The 14,967-nt window shown below is 45.5% G+C and overlaps 1 protein-coding gene and 1 long non-coding RNA gene across 6 annotated transcripts in view; both read left to right on the forward strand.

Annotated features, from left to right (window-relative positions):
- Positions 1-14,242, forward strand: part of LOC125636627 (uncharacterized) — a 51,369-nt gene extending 37,127 nt beyond the window's left edge. The window contains exon 2 of the long non-coding RNA XR_007356663.2: positions 12,814-14,242. This is a non-coding gene — a long non-coding RNA (uncharacterized LOC125636627). The remainder of the gene's footprint in view (positions 1-12,813) is intronic.
- PLPPR1 (phospholipid phosphatase related 1) overlaps positions 1-14,967 on the forward strand; it is a 180,060-nt gene that overhangs the window by 106,815 nt on the left and 58,278 nt on the right. The window lies entirely within an intron of this gene.

A 14,967-nucleotide genomic window follows, 5' to 3' on the forward strand; every position in this document is an offset into this window, starting at 1 on the left:
TGGGTCATTTAGTAAGAGCGTCCTCAAACTATGGAACCTGGCTGATGTTCTGGCGGGGCCTTGAACTTTGTTTTAGTATCACTATTTATTGATTTACCACCTTGATAATAAGAAAATGGAAGTGGCTGCCTCCGATTCCCTGGGTGCTTGTCCCCGTTTCTGCTACAGACCCTCTCACTGCATGGTAGCAATGACTGGGCAGGATTTTCCCACAGTCCCTTCTCCTTGCCTTTGGGAAGGTTGTGATAACCCTCCCTTCTTAATGCACCCCTGCAGGTGCCCAGCCAGATGCAGCAGTTTGGCTGCCTCAGGGTCTTGTGGGCAGGGAGAGGGGCAAAAAGGATGGACTGGGGGCCAATGAGGATGTAAAGCTGAAGTGACCAAATGGGGAAGTAGACTGGAGGGAACAGAGGTTCAAGAGGAAACAAGCTGGGGAGTCGGGGACTTCCCTCGAGGCCTTGCACCCTGATCTGTTCTCCCTTGCATGCCTGTTCCCCTAGCGGGACTTGCAGGTCACACTGCAGTTTCATTTTAGGGTGATCTTTCCACCCTGATAAAACTGCACTCACAGAACCCAGCTCATCATTGAGCCCGTCTTCAGTTGCACCATTTGGCACAGAGTGGGCCTGGTTCTCCGTTGCCCTGCATCTTGCATTGTCCATTTACACTTGTGCCAAGTGGATGTAAGGGCTGAGCACTGCACCAAATGACTGCACAGAGCTTAAAGACAGGGCGCAGAATCAGGCCGCTTGTTCCATGTTTCAAACACCTGTTCTGAATCTCCATTCTGTCCTTTCCTGAGAGTGGCACACCACATACCGTACATCTGCATTTGGAAGCCATGGCTTCCATTAAATGTAATTCCTTCCCGTCGTGGCTTTCAACAGAGGGTAGTTTCTGGTAAATTTTAATACATTCCACTCAGGCTTTCATTGTAAACGTGCAGCTGCTAAACCATTGAAATGTAGGGCTGGAAGGGACCTTGAGAGGTCATCTAGTCCCAGCCCCCTGCACTGAGGCAGGACCAAGTAAGCCTAGGCCACCCCTGGCAGGTGGTTGTCCATCTTGTTCTTACCCCCACCCCCCCGCAGTGATGGGGATTCCACAATGGCCCTAGTTAAATGAGGATGGCTATTTACCATGGATACTAGAAATAAAAAGTGATGTTGAGCCTGGGGGCACGTCTACAGCGCTTGAGTGAAGATGCTCTACGCCGGCAGGAGAGAGCTCTCCTGTTGGCGTCGGTAGTCCACCTCCTCGAGAGACGGTAGCTATGTTGGCGGGAGAAGCTCTCCTGCCAGCTTAGCACTGTCTGAATGGGAGGTCAGTAGAACTACGTTGCTCAGGGGTGTGGATTTTTCACACCTTGAGTGTTGTGGTTATACCGATATAGGGCTGTAGTATAGAATCATAGAATCTCAGGGTTGGAAGGGACCTCAGGAGGTCATCTAGTCCAACCCCCTGCTCAAAGCAGGACCAATCCCTAATTTTTGCCCCAGATCCCTAAATGGCCCCCTCAAGGATTGAACTCACAACCCCGGGTTTAGCAGGCCAATGCTCAAACCACTGAGCTATCCCTCCCCCAATAGACCAGACCTCATTCTCCACCGCCTTGTATCTGACGTTGCCACGAGTGCAGAGGGGGCGCAATATGCTCCGAGGTGACAACGGTAGTGTTTTATACCTACTCAGCGTTCACTTTGCACAGCTGTAAATGCCTACACAAGGGGGCAGATTCTCATTTACTCGAATGCCCCTTTACACCCCTCTGCGAGCACGAAGGAGCCTTAAAGTGCGTGTAAATTATACTCCATTTTACGATTCCTTTACACTGCCACTGTAAAGAGGACTTGGTGCAAAGCCTACAGTGTATAAAACCCTACAGCCTTTCCTGCCACCCACCCACCCATGCTTAGCACCAGGATAACCAGTATCCTCAAGAAGCTAGAAGCAGCTGCCTTTTAGGAAGTATCTTTCATAATCAATAAAGAGCAGTTGTTTTCAGTCTCCCCATTACTGTGAGCTTCCATCAAAAGGTTTTAATTGCACATACGTGAGGAGGTGGGGAAATAAAAAGAAGGGAAAGTGCACTGATCTGCAGTCAGGGGCCGTTGTTCCGCACAGCTATAATGAAATGTCTCTACACATACTGCTACCAGCTTTCACAGGACAGGGGAGCATCACCCGAGGGACTTGAAACAAGACAGCTTCCCTCTGCCTTGAATGGGAAGCTCTCCCAGCAGCTGAGGCGGAAAAGGGAGGAGGGAACTGCTGCTGAGGTCAGCTGCACTCAAGACAAAGACGATATCCGGCTTCAGTGGGCTTGGGCAGGGTTGCTTACTGTCCTGACTTTCACAGGGCAATGCCAGCTGGTGTGCTCATGTTTGTCATGGCAAGACATCTTGACCCGAGCTCTGTTCCCAAGTGGCAAGTCGACGTGACTTCCACAGCTGGTATTGGAAATATGTTCTTGGTAGAAAGGCCCCAAACTGACATACATATTGTAGCACGAAGAGATGAAGTTAGGGATAACAGAATCGAATGTAATACTTACCCCAAAGTCAGGCCATTGGGGGCCCATGTTAATTCCTGTATTAAAAGTCTGCAGTAGGAAGTTGTCAGTGACTAAGTGAAGTTTGACACTCAGTAGTTTTGGGTTACTTCTGTGCTTAGATCTGTGGGGGACAATCTAGGCCATTATTAGGCTACTCTATTTTTACAGTTCTTTCCATGACAGCATGTGCCCCTGACTGCCGTCATTCTACCTGTATCTCCAAGGTAATACCCAGAGAACCTATTCTTGCTTCTGTCTTGGGTGGCTGTGTCTCGTATCACTAGCCTCAATCCCCAGCACTTGCTTATTTGGGATGCTGCAAAGCTGCAAGCCACCAGGTGATTTTTTACATACTAAAAGTTGAGGATTGTGGCTAGTGATTGAAAAATTGCAATTCTTAGATTCCGGCTGTTCTATTTAAGAGTTTACAAACTTCCATCAAACTACGCACAAATCACTTGTTCCACCTTGACTTCAGGATACCAGCAGCAGATCCAGACACCTCCTCCTGTGGTGCTAGGAGCCTGATTGTCATTTGTTGTAAGGCTTGGTCTACACTGAGATTTTATACCAGTACAACCATTTTGGCTCGGAGTGTATATATTTTTTACCAGTATAGTTGCACAACTACAACTCCTAATGTGGACACTCTTATACTAGTATAAAAGTGCCTTACTTCAATAGATTAGAGAGATAAGGTGGGTCAGGTAATATCTGTTACCAGTATAGTTTATTCCCCTTCCCATACAGGAATAAGATCTACCAGTGAAAGCACTTTTATACCAGTATAACGGTGTCTGCACTAGGGGTTGTACTGGTGTAACTATACCAGTATAGGTGAGCCATGGGGCTCCTTTACGTTCCTCTGGCAGTGAAAAGGGCATTCAAAATGGCTAGAAATTCTTTAAGATTTCCCTTTACACTGACAAAGTGCTATCAAGGGGCATTAGTGTTCCTAGAAATGAGAATCAGATGCTGTGTTTTTTACCTTGTGATGAAGTGTGTATATTTTCAGATGCTTTAGGATCTTGTAGTCTTCTCAGAAACTTCCTTTTACTGTAACAGATGTCTTGAGAAGTCACCGAGGGCCTATTTTGGCAGAGGGGGTCTGCTTCAGTCTTTATAAGCTATTCTTATTCCTAATTTAATTATTACAGTGAAATGGTAAGATAATACAATTAAGTCTTGGAATAGACTCCCAGCGAGTTCCAGGGAGACCACTCTGATTCTTACACAGCCCCAACTTCAAAGGAGTTCCTCTGCTAGTAACACCTCCCCAGCATCCATGCAGCTTTCCAGCCTGTGTCAGATTGCTGATTAGAGTTGAAATGTCTTGTAGCAAAGCCATTTTCTTGAACTGAATGCTTTTAGAGTGGATCATGACTTGTGCTTGCCACAGGTGCTTAAGAACGCTCCGTCTCGGGAATCAGGTTGCAAAGTCAGCTACCTTGGATGAGGAGCAGGGAACTCTATACTTAGGGATGTGAGGCAATGTTTAAATATATATATGGGGGCTTTTACGTATGTTCTGATGTTAGTTAAAAATATGTATTGTGCATATTGAGGCCACTCATTTAGAATCATTTCTTTAATGCACAGAAACCCAGTCCAGGTTATTTTTCCTCCTCACTGCAAGTGTATTATTAATTGTGTACGCAGGCCTCTCGCTTCCTCACTGTAGTGTCTGGACTTCATTGTTGGTATAACATTTTTCACCTGTGACAAAGACTGCTCACTGCATCGGATCCCTCCCCAACCGTGCAAGGTTACAGAGAGGGCCAAATCCTTCCTGCCTTTCTCGTGCAAATCTTCCATAGACTTCAGGAGGAGTTTGCGAGAGCAAGATGAGCAGGATTTGACCCCTGCAGTGTATATGTTCTTTCCCTTTTCTGTGCACTTGGATGTGCTGTAGATGTATCAAGATGAGTCATTCTCCCAAAGAATGTCATTCATGATGAAATGGAATAGAACAGATGCTTAAGCAGCTGCTTTATAGGCCTAGTCTTGTGCTGGTTCCCAAGGAATTTAAACCATTAAGTTGCATTAATATTAATGGAAGCTACAGATCTAATATCCTCACACCTCAATGGGAGAATAGACTTTGTAGCAGTTAGAAACATAGGATCATAGGACTGGAAGGCATTTCGAGGGTCCTCTAGTCCAGTCCCCTGCACTCATGGCAGGATTAAGTATTATCTAGACCATCCCTGACAGGTATTTGTCTAACCTGCTCTTAAAAATCTCCAGTGATGAAGATTCCACAACCTCCCTGGGTCAGCCTCTGGATGGGATGGACTTGTAATGATCGTGTTGTCTCAATCTTTCTCATTATCCATGTTTTTGGAACGTGTTCCTTCCTACCAGTCAACCTCCAGAATATTGAAATTCAGGCTGTCTTTAGAAAGTTAGATGTAGACTCATTTAAGGCCAGAAGGGAACATGAAATCGTCGAGTCTGACTTCCTGCAGAACACAGGGCTGAGCATATTAATCTCTGGGGCGAACTGAGACGGGATCTGACATTACCACCACATGCGCGCACACACACGATGCTTTTCACTGCCCCACTGCATTTACTGTGCGGGGGTGGTGAGGGCGTACTATACATGTGCTGTAGGGCAAGGTGTCCTCAGGAATAGAGGTTGCATTACCGCTTGCATTAGTTTTAACTGTTGCCAAGGTGCTCGTATGCCAGGGCAATTAGCTCTTATATAGCTACATTCATACAGTATTATCGTGCACTGTTTAGTGGTTAAAAGAACAGGAGGACTTGTGGCACCTTAGAGACTGACAAATTTATTTGAGCATGAGCTTTCGTGAGCTACAGAATACAGACTAACATGGCTGCTGCTCTGAAACCTGTTTAGTGGTTGCCACTGCCATTTGCTAGATAACGTCCGAACTGCTCCCCTGGGCATCTTAAGACACTGCTGCTAAGAGTTAAATGAGGCTGTCCTTTAGCACAAAGAGTAGGGCTCTCTTCTGTTTGGAGCAGATGGTGTGAGTTCCCTCCTTGCTGTCCCAGCTGGCCAAGGTTGCAGCACACTGATGCCATGAATTTCCTAGATGACAGTGGGCTTGTTCCGCTACAAGTAAACTTGTACTATTTACAATTACTGGCTCAGTCCCAGTTTTTCATACCGTGTCCCAGGAAATTCTTTTGGATACTTGAAATGACCTAGGGTGAAATCCTTGACCCACTGAAGTCGGTGACAAAGCTCCCACTGGATTCAATAGGGACAGTATTTCGCCCCGGTTTATTTTAGTAACAAAAACATTTTAATTATTTTTTACAAGTAGGAAATGTTTGTTCAAGAGACATTGGTACGCTGCCTTGAACTTGCTCTGTGTTTACTAGGGACAGAGTCCACTGAATGAGTACAGTGCGATGAATGGTGTTTGGGGTGACAGGGAAAGTCAGATGAGCGTGGACCCTATCAAAGCTGTTCTTTTGTTCAAAGTGACCATTAATGACACTTATTGGTGTTTCATGATGAGCTCATTGAGACATTCCGGGTATGTGTGTACTGAAGCTGGGTGGACATACCTGCGGAAGCTCAATCAGAGGCCCCAGTCAGTTACACAGCATGTTGTATCTTTACCTCTGAATGTAAAACACATGAATCTGAAATTGAATTAGAAATAGATCATTTAGGCCACTGCTTTTGTGTAAATTATATGCTACACTACTTTTAGCCTGTGCAGTTTTAAATGACTCAAACTCTCTCCATGTCAAAGATTCTTTCTGCATAACATCTCCAAGTTACGGCCTTTCCTACCCATCCACACAGCTAAAACTCTGGTCCAGGCTCTCATCATCTTTCATCTTGATTACTGCAATATCCTTCTCTCTGGCCTTGACAAATGCAACCTTGGCCCACTCATCTCCACTCAGAATGCTGCTGCATAGATAACAGCCTGCACTTTGACCATGTCATCCCCTCTTTGAATCCCTCCACCAGCTCTCTCTTTTTTATCGCATCAAACATAAGCTGCTTGTCTTCACTTTCATGGCCCTTCATGACCTATCCACACCAGATCAGTCCTGTCTCATTCGCTGTCATGATGTTGACTCCTGCCTCCGATCGGCCCATGATGCCACCCTCCATCGTCCACTTGTTAAATTTCAAACAAGCCCCTTTGTGTTCTCTCCCATCCTGCCCACACTTGCATATCGTGCTGACCAGTATTGTCTCATTGTTTTCTTGATTAGGATAACATGAGTACTGTGTTGACTCCTGCACCTGTACAGAGCCCTGTTGATTTCACTGGGGCTTCACATGGGTGAAGGAATCTACCCATGTATATGAGCTTGAAGGATTGGGGCCTAAAATTAGTTGTTTCTAAAGCTTGGCATCAGCACTGTAAGGACTGTCATTATACTGTACAGGAATGTAGTTCAAACACAAAACTGTCTCACCTTTGTAGTCTTGTAAATCACCTGATTATGTTGTGGGCCACCATAATTGGCAATACAGTTACTAGGCGATTAAGTCTTATTGAGTATTAATTCTTTCCAGTAGAGAAAACAAATAATGCATAATGACCACACTAGGCTTAGTTGTGTAATAGCTGTAAATCCAATTAATAAGCTTGAAACAAGGGGGGATTGTAACTTTCCACTACAGCCCAAGCTGTGCTTACGTGTGAGGGAAGGAGCGCATGGGGCATGTTTCTGAGAGAGCTATCCATGGTACTTGCACATTCTCCATTACCACAGGTTTCAGAGTAGCAGCCGTATTAGTCTGTATCCGTAAAAAGAAAAGGAGGACTGGTGGCACCTTAGAGACTAACCAATTTATTAGAGCATGAGCTTTCGTGAGCTACAGCTCACTTCATCGGATGCATGCAGTGGAATGCACTGAATGCATCCGATGAAGTGAGCTGTAGCTCACGAAAGCTCATGCTCTAATAAATTGGTTAATCTCTAAGGTGCCACAAGTCCTCCTTTTCCATTACCACAGAATCTGAGGGTATGTCTACACTACAGTTAAAACCCTGTGGCTGGTCCATACTGACTGACTCCAGCTCGTGGGGCTAAGGCTGCAAGGTGGGAGGATCCCAGAGCTTGGGCTACAGCCCAAACTCCAACGTCCGCGTGGCAATTAAATAGCCCCACGGCCCGAGTCCAGCGAGCCGAGTTAGCTGGCACAGGCCAGCCGCAGGTGTCTAATTACAGAGTAGACGTCCCCTTAGTGTCTCACCATCTTTCATGTATTTATCCGCGCAAACATCCCTGTGAAGCAAGACAATGCTATTATCCCAGAGAAGTGAGACACAGGGAGGTGTGTGCACATGTACACTTCGAGCTGGAATGGGGGGTAATTCCCAGCTCAGAGAGATTCCCATGCTAGCTCTGACTGAGCTCGCACACTAAAAATAAAGAGGAGGTGGAAAGGGCAGGAAGGGCTGGCCATTCCAAGTAAATGCTGTGCATCTTGGAGGGGTATGTAGGCCTGCTGCTCACCCCACCCTCACCTACCCTCTGTCTTTAGCCCGCTAGCTCGATCAGAGCTAGTGTAGGTATGTCTCTGAGCTGGGAACTATTCCCCCCCCCCGATCTCAAAGTGTAGACATCCCCTAAGTGACTTCCTCAAAATCGCCCAAGAAGCCCAGGGTGGAGCACTGATTTGAACCCAGGTCTCCTGAACTCTGGGCTGTTGCTATTATTTATTACCATACCACCTAAGAGCCATAGACATGGACCACTAGGCACTGTACAAACACAGAACAGAAAGACTAGGCACTGTACAAACACAGAACAGAAAGACAGTCCCTGCCCCAAAAAGCATACAATCTAAGTACAAGACAAGAGACAACAGATGGAGACAGACAGATGGGAGAGTACAAGAAAACAATGAGACGGTGTTGGGCTGCATGACAGCCGGTGGTATCAGCACGCCAGCAGTTTAACCTTTGTCAAGCTTTTTGCAGGCATCATGGCAAACAAGTTTTAAGGAGGGCTCTGAAGGAGGTTAATGAATGAGTTGTGTGGATGTTTGCGTAGGATCCTAAGCATGAGGGGCAGCATGGGAGAAAGCACGAAGGTTCTTATTTGAAAATTTAACAAGCGGGTGATGGACGCTGGTATCATTGGCACATCGGAAGCATCAATTTATATCTCAGTAGCAAATGAAAGATGATAGGTAGGGTAGAGATTGGTTGTTAAGAGCCCTTAAAGTGATCATAAGCATCTTATGTTCAATGCAAGGAGAAGGGGGAGCTAGGGGAGGAATTCAAAGAGGGAGTGACATGGTGTAAGTGACAGGTTAGGAAAATGTTCTTTGCAGCTGTATTCCGAATGGCTGACAGAGCAAGACTGCAGTTGTCAAGGAACGATGTTGCAGTAATCAAGTTGTGAGATGATGCGAGCTTCCGTCCTTCCTCTCAAGGGAATTTTGGCAGAGTGAGCCAGAATTCTTTCCAGGGCTTTGGGGCAATGCACACAAAAGTGGCAGCTGAGTAATTCTTGCTCTAACTGTACTAAAGACGTCACCCTTGGGCAGACATCCAGCCTGGAAAATAGCAGCATGGTCCGTACAACTAATATACATGTAACTGGAAAAGTGGCTGTAAACCTGGACACAATTGGGCAGCCTTAACTAGAGCTATTACTGCATGCGCCAGCTATAATAAAGTGCGTGTGTGTGTGTGTGTGTGTACATGCACACACATCTGTACAGAGATAGACGTTTTATTTTAAAAACGTGAGAATAATACTAGCAGCCTACAAAGGCTTCATTCTTCCAATTAATTACTAAATCCGAGAAACACTAGACTGCGGAAAGCACGTATGGGGGCAACACAGTCACATACAGGGCAAGAAGTAAAAATTTACAGTGGGCTTTTCTTATCCAAAGCCCACTGACATCACTGGAAAGACTCCTATTGACTTCAGTGGGCTTGGAGATGGTCCCTAATGTACCTTAAAATAAAGACAAGGGGCTATTTTACTGGCTTTCTTTCTTTAATTTATTATATCTAATTATTTATTTAATTAAGTATTTTATATTAATCAATTAATTATTAAGTATATTAATTAATTATTAAGTATATTAATTAAGTATTTAATTATATAGCCCAGACTCTAGTATCATGCAAGATACATTCAGCATGGCTTTGGTGTCTGTAGCGGGGTGGTCACCCGCTCCTGCCCTGAAGGACTTGAAATCAGCCCTGAGAGAGGGCTGAGGCTGAGAGTGGGCTGCTGCTAGGGAAAGCCGCAAGCCTCGGCTGATTGGGGAAACAGCCAAAGCAGCGGCCACGCCCCAATCAGGGCCCCGCTGGCCTTTATAAGAGGACAGTGGGCCAGGAGGACACAGTCTCTCTCTAGATGTTGAGCGGGAGGGGCCTGACAGCTGGGAGCTGAGCAGGGTACCTAAAGTGGAGCAGGGCTGGGGAAAGGCCAGAGGAGCTGGGGAGCTCTGGCCTGAGAAATCCCCAGGGTGCAGGCCTTGATGAAGGCCTAGGAAAAGGGTACTGGGGTTGCAGAGGGCAGCCCAAGAGTAGGCAGAAGCAGCAGGTCCAGACCCTCCTTGCCAATGATGAGTGGCAATTATACAGCAGTCCGCTCCAGGGAGCAGGGGCTAGGTGGTGACTGGCAGTAGCCAAAGACTGAGGCGAGGTGGGTATAGAGGGTGGGGTTCCCCGGGGGTGGGGAGACCCAGATCTGTGAGGGTACTGCCAGGGGGCAGCACCCCGGCGTGAAAGGGGCATCGGTGTCCGGGAGGGACTTGGGGCCCAGTGGCAAGCGGGACACCGGCCTGCAGAGGGCACTCCGGAGGCTGGTGAGCTAATTCCCCGGACAACCAGCAGGAGGCGCCGCACCGGTGAGTCCCGCCCCGCCACAGTGTCCATATTGAGGATGCAGTAACATTTGTCTATTTCAAGGAATCATGAAAGTTTCAATGGGAATTGGTTTCTCACATGAAGCTTTACTATTAACGATACTTGATTGGTGTATTGGAAAAAAAACCAAATAACCTTTCAGTGCTCCAGTTCTTTTTTCCCCAAATGTCCTTTCAGTGCTCCAGTTCTTTTTTCCCCAAATGTCCTTTAAACACCCAGAAAGCACAAGAGAATAAAAGTGGTCTTGTGGTCAAGACACTGACACAGAACTCGGGAGAACTGGATTTAATACCTGGCTCAACTACATATGGCCTTGGGCAAGTCATTTAATCTCTTTGTGACTCTATTCCCCACCTGTAAAATAAGCATGATAACACTCCAGCACATTGTTAGTCTTGTCTGGTTACCTATGAGCCCTTTGGAGCAGGACTGTCTCGTAAGGTTGGTCTAAATGCACATGTTGTACCAATGTAATGATATCCGTTTGGAAAGTTTTAGAGCAGGACAAAGGTACTTATATAGGTAAAGCTCATGAAATAATATAAGCACCTTTATATGAGTGTCACTGTAACCAACTAAGAGCTGCACCAATTTAAATATCTCTTTCTAGAACAGATACAATTAAATTGGTCCAAAAACTGTCTACCAAAAACTGGGTAGATATTCCCTCATAGTGCATTGAGCCTAGCACTATGTGGCCTTGCTCTTAATTGGTGCGCTACGTGTTATCCTAGCTAAAACAACAATAATTTAGGTAGCAGGTCTTTGAGGCTGTTATCTTAGTGACTTTGACTTCCTTGTCAGCTATCTTTGAAATAATCCCCTCTTTGACACTGACAAAGAGAGTGTCAGATTTCCATGGTTTGGTAAATAGACAGGTTATTTTTGGGGACTGGGCTGTGGACACGGTGAAGGGGTTGTACTATCTTTCAAGCGTGGAATCTCCATTCTGGATACCAGGCCTGGGGCTGGGATTTTCAAAGAGGCTGGTTGGCTGTCAATAGAAGTTAGGCAGCGTTACTCGGTAAAGCCCAGAATGGGGCAGCACGTTTTAAAAGGAGAGCAGATTTTAGATTTGGAAACCATGGCAGTAATTGGTGTGGCCTTTTATTCCATTTTGGAATGAAATTGATTAATACCTTTCTTTTAAAAGTGTAGCACATTATTACACTAAGCAAGGTAAATTAAATAATGGACAGAATGTTTAAAACCCATTTTATTTGCAACGTGCAAACAGAATGTCAAGTTAGCAAATGGCAAATATTTATTAGGATGAGTCATGCTTCTAGTTCTGTTATTGTTGTATTATACTGCTCTAATTAGTCATCTTGATATGGAGGCTAGGTTGGCATGTGTATTTTAAAGTTTGGTTTCACTTTTTAAATAACAATGATTAGAGTTAGATGGATCTGTCTCCCTATCTTAGGGTCTTATGTGCTGCCCATCACCATAGTATGTGAGTACCTTAATAAAATTAATAGGAATAGCAAAATCTCGAGTGCACTTTGCAGAGTCTCCATATGATCATCAGATTCATTAGGTAAGCAATTTCAGACTGGATCAGTACTTAGGAGACCACCGAGTTGCTAGAGAAGTTGTAATTTAGTCGGTAGATGCTCTTTGTAAGAGGTCAGTCCCTGAATATGATGCTAAAGGGGTAGTTTGCCACTGGAATGCTGCTTTTCTGAAGAGAAGTAAATTGAAATACTGATCACTTGTGGCTATTTCATAGAATCATAGAATATCAGAGTTGGAAGGGACCTCAGGAGGTCATCTAGTCCAACCCCCTGCTCAAAGCAGGACCAATCCCCAACTAAATCATCCCAGCCAGGGCTTTGTCAAGCATGACCTTAAAAACTTCTAAGGAAGGAGATTCCACCACCTCCCTAGGTAACACATTCCAGTGTTTCACCACCCTCCAAGTGAAAAAGTTTTTCCTAATATCCAACCTAGACCTCCCCCACTGCAACTTGAGACCATTACTCCTTGTTCTGTCATCTGCTACCACTGAGAACAGTCTAGATCCATCCTCTTTGGAACCCCCTTTTAGGTAGTTGAAAGCAGCTATCAAATCCCCCCTCATTCTTCTCTTCTGCAGACTAAACAATCCCAGTTCCCTCAGCCTCTCCTCATAAGTCATGTGTTCCAGTCCCCTAATCATTTTTGTTGCCCTCCGCTGGACATTTTCCAATTTTTCCACACCCTTCTTGTAGTGTGGGGCCCAAAACTGGACACAGTACATTTAAAATGAAATATCTCATGGCTCCCTTCACAAAAGCTGAATGTTAATTCCAGTCTCCTGTCCTCATGCTGGGTTGGATGATGATGAAGATGATGATTTCTTTTATTTTATTTATTTTCTGCCTAAACTTCCCTTGTAGTCATCATGTATTACTCATTAAATGCTAACAGAGTGACTGGTGCTGCACAAGACCCAGGAGAAGACGTGGTCCTTGCCCTGAGGTGTTTACATCCTAAGCAGATGGAGAACACAGGAGACTCAGAGGAAGAGGAAGTTTGCCCCTCCTTTTGCAGAACAAATGAGGGTGCAGCCTCCGACGCTGAAAGAGAATTTTGTCCAAGCTGACGATGCAAGAACTGCCCATGCCAAGGCCCTGAGTCATGCAACCCCTCAGGTTCTCTTGGCTCATTTGCTTCCTGTGGTGCCAGAGCTCAGCCACCAGCCTGGGGTGGAAGGCGGAGCACTTGGGTTAATATTGACTCTATAAGTATTATGACTGGGTGCTAAGATGCACATAGAGTAGAAGACAATCCAACCCATCCCCCCGCTCCTACCTAGTCTCCTAGTTTTAATGCTGATTCCTAGGGTGATGGGGTATCTAGTGGGAAGAGAAAAACAATACTAAAAAGCTGGCACTTCTCCCTTCTTGCCTTCTGTGCTATGCAGATCTCCCCTTGCAGACCGAGGTGAAGATCTGAACTATAACACTGGCATTTCATCAATTCCTATCCTAGTGATCGATGCCAGCTTTCAGCGGGGTGGGGTGTCCCCAATTCATGTAGAGTTTAGTTCCTCTCCTAGAAGGCTGTGTTGGTGGGGCAACAAAATAATGAGCATCTTCGTTGTTTTCAGTTCTCTGCAGAGACTTGCTTATTTGTCAGTTGTGTGGATTTCTGGTAAAGCAGGTGGCTTAGCTCTCATTGGTTGCAAGGTGATCTATTGTAAAGTCTCAAATTTAAGGACTGTCACTCTGTGACACTCTATACATCGGGCGAACATCCTGCACCCCCATGTTCATCCTTATAATATGATTGTGTGGTATCCAATGCAAAGTTTGTCATGTCGGGTGTCTTCGGAAGGCTTATGATGCACTGAGCATTGTTGTTATACTAATGTTATGGGTTGTAATATCATGTATGTAGTTATGAGGCTGAAAATGTGTCCTCATGGCTTAAAACAAACCCAGGCAAAACTCTCCAGGAGTACAGGGGCAGTTCACATCTCATCAGGGCATGTATGGGACAAACCCAGCCCAGCCTCACAGGAACAAAGGATGCTGGCCTAGGCAGCAACAAAGGATCTGTCAGACTCTTGAGTGAGTCACCCCCCTTCCCTTGGTCAGTTTGGGACTATGATGAGGTAATGCTCACCTGACCCTGAAGGGGTGGAGGCAAAGCCAAGAGCGAAGAAAGAACATAATAAAAGGGAGAGACATTTGCCTGTGGTGAGAAGCATCTAAGTTTGTAAGGGCACTGAAAGTGTTAAGATCAGCTTAGAATGTGTTTTGCTTTTGTTTCATTTGACCAAATCTGACTTTTTGACTAATAATCACTTAAAATCTATCTTCTTTAATTAATAAATTTGTTTGTTCTACCTGAAGCAGTGCGTTTGGTTTGAAGTGTGTCAGAGACTCCCCTTGGGATAACAAGCCTGGTACATATCAATTTCTTTGTTAAATTTACGAACTCATACAAGCTTGCAGCATCCAGCAGGAATAACTGGGCATTGCAAGACAGAGGTTCCTAGGGTTGTGTCTGGGACCGGAGCTATTGGCTAGTGTCATTCGGTTGCTCCCTCACATAGGTGGGAGCAGTTTACATGCTAGAGGCTGTGCATGAACAGCCCGGGAGTGAGAGTTCTCAGAGCAGGGTAAGGCTGGCTCCCAGATTCAAGGATTGGAGTGACCTAGTAGATCACCAGTCCAGATAACACCAGGGGAATGTCACACTCACCCAGAGAAAGCAAACTAAAATCTGCAGAAAGCAATGACTTCTAAATTTTATATCAATGCGCTAGCATTCAACTTAAGAGGGAAAAAGTGAAAAATATGTATGTTTCGGAGATTTAAATATAAGTAGGGCCCTACCAAATTCACAGTCATGAAAAACACGCCATGGACTGTGAAATCTGGTCTTTTGTGTGCTTTTACCCTATACTATACAAATTTCACGGGGGAGACCAATGTGTCTCAGACTGGGGGTTCTGACCCAAAAGGGGGTCACAAGGTTATTTTAGGGGGGGGTCACAGTATTGCCACGCTTACTTCCATGCTGCAGCCTTCAGAGGTGGGTGGCCAGAGAATGGTGGCTGCTGACCAAGGGCCC

The sequence above is a fragment of the Caretta caretta genome, chromosome 5 (genome assembly GCF_965140235.1).
Source record: "Caretta caretta isolate rCarCar2 chromosome 5, rCarCar1.hap1, whole genome shotgun sequence".
In the NCBI taxonomy this organism is placed as follows: domain Eukaryota; kingdom Metazoa; phylum Chordata; order Testudines; family Cheloniidae; genus Caretta; species Caretta caretta.